Below are 2,206 nucleotides of genomic sequence, written 5' to 3' on the forward strand. Positions count from 1 at the left end.
AATCTTCTATGGCAACTACTTAGAACAGCAAATCTGAAGGGGGTAGGGGAGGCAAATGGGAGGAGAGGAAATGCCTACCAGAGGCCCTGTGTTCCCCCTCCCTCAAGGTTGAGCAGCCTCTACCACCAGCACAGGCGGGAAGGGGGGAGGAAGCAGGCAGGCTTGGAGGTGGGGTGGCAGGATTTGGAGGTTCCATCTTCCTGGGAAATGAGGTGCCCCATCTTCTTCCGCCTATAAAGCACATGGGACACTGGCTGGAGGGGCTGAATGGTTTACAGGACGTGTGGGCCTTGGGTGATTTGTACTTTGGGAAAAAAAAGAAGAAGTGGAATAAGGTTTGGGAAAGACGGTGGAAAAGGAAGTAGAAGTATAGTGGAAGTGAAGGCCCATGGCGTGGGTGGGGGCTGGGGAGGAGAGGACCATCCTGCCCAGAGAAGCATCACTTACCTTAGAGACAGCAGCACGCCAGCAGCCAGATGCACTGTTTGCTCGGCACCGTCCCAAACTATGCGTCCTATCCCAACTCCAGTTTCACAAAGGAGCAACCTCGTGTTCCAGAAAGGGAAAGAGATGGGCACAAGCCAAGAGCCAGGAACAAATGCCGTAGGAGGAACTTAAGTCTCTTCCCTGAATTGAAGCTAGGAATCTTCCAGCAGATATAAGAGATGGGAGGGGATGGGACTGGCACTGGTTGTGGGAAGGAACATATCAGAGAGAACGGATGTTGCTTCCCCACAGGGAATCGGGGTGGGGTGGGGGTTGGGGGGGTGGGGAAGTTCCACCCAGAAAGACTGGATCAGTCTAACAGTCAGGGTGCAGGGCAGGGTGGGGGAGGTTACCTGCCCACTAAGAAAATGAAGTAAATTCCCCTGACAGCAGCCCAGGATACAGAGGCAGGATTTCCCAGGGTGGGTGAACTGCCACTTCTCTTCAGGAGCGCAAAGAGAAAGTATTGTCAATTGTTATGACATGACAAGGCTGACTGACTTTGGACCTAGTGGGGAAGCACGGCATATGATTGAATTTTGGCCTTCGATTTTTTCCCGTTTCAGCTTACAGAATTAACTGATGTCTGTCTCTTTCTTAAGTCAGAGGCTAGAAGATGTCCTATAATCCCCTTCCCCTAGTCCACCTTATGAAGGGAGCTCTACAATTCCCTTCCCCCCAGATTACCTGACTTAAGGGGGCTGCCCATTTGCATGGATCCAGGAGTGGGAAGAATCTCACATACGTACCACAAGAAAAGGTACCTGGGTAAGAGTCCTGCTTATGAAACAATCTCTTGGGGGCCTATCCCCAGGGCGAAGGAGGGCGGGGGGAGGCCGTTCAGATGTCCTGAGAAGCAGCTGAGTCATAGAACTGATCGAGATCGTGGGAGGTGGGAGGAAGGATCAGCTGTAGGAGAACTGAGCATCACACGGAAATGTGGCTATAACTAGCCGACCCACACAGAAGCAAAATACACAAAAGAGACACGCCTGGGGTCCGAAACCTGAATGCTCTGACAGTGCAGACCCATCCTCATTTACACACCCCTTGTCACAGAACTGCTAAGATTTGATGGGAGGCCAGCCACCTGTCCCCCACAGCCCCTCTCCTTTGCCTCTTCAACCATGTTACCATCAGCTTCCAAGTCTTCCCGGGCTCTTTTTCTGTCTTTCTTTTAAACAGAAGGGCTCCTCTACACCGCTGCCTCCTATCCCCAGCCCCCACTAACAGTGGGGAAGGAGTGAAGGAAAGGGGAGTATTAACCATGGGAACTTAGTGGGACAAACTAACTGGCTGTCTCTATTCCCCTCCCCCAAAAGGGCTAAATCATGCAAAGCTTCAACTCTCATCCTCTGGATATTCATCTTTAACCTCTGCCTGACTTTCAAAAAATGCTTGTGATCTTAAATTTTATTTTAAACTGAGTTCCCCAGAGTAAAACTATGGGGTGGGGAAGGACAACACACATCTGGTTCTTGGTCCCAGGAGCTGTCTCTGCCCCAAGGAGGCCCCATACACCGACCAGGGTCCTTTCCCCTCTTCTTCTAAAGCAGTGGTTCTCAACCTTCCTGATGCTGTGACCCTTTCAGACAGGCCGTCATGTTGTGGTGGCCCCCAGCCATAAAATTATTTTCGTTCCTACTTCATAGCTGTCATTTTGCTACTGTTACGAATCGAATCGTCAAGTAAATATCTGATATGCAGGATGCATTTTCAT

General features: G+C 50.8%; 1 protein-coding gene across 3 annotated transcripts in view; it reads right to left on the minus strand.

Annotated features, from left to right (window-relative positions):
* Positions 1-2,206, minus strand: part of PLEKHA2 (pleckstrin homology domain containing A2) — an 80,774-nt gene that overhangs the window by 69,328 nt on the left and 9,240 nt on the right. Inside the window, exon 1 of one of the 3 annotated variants that reach the window (XM_045286711.1) lies at positions 448-520. The exons of the other annotated variants lie outside the window; for them this stretch is intronic. The gene's annotated coding sequence lies outside the window, so the exon portion shown is untranslated. Of the gene's footprint in view, positions 1-447; positions 521-2,206 lie in introns of those variants that run through there. 3 annotated transcript variants of the gene reach the window in all.

Source organism: Echinops telfairi, unplaced genomic scaffold (assembly GCF_000313985.2).
Source record: "Echinops telfairi isolate 266 unplaced genomic scaffold, ASM31398v2 ScPeMD7_9;HRSCAF=40, whole genome shotgun sequence".
In the NCBI taxonomy this organism is placed as follows: Eukaryota; Metazoa; Chordata; class Mammalia; order Afrosoricida; family Tenrecidae; genus Echinops; species Echinops telfairi.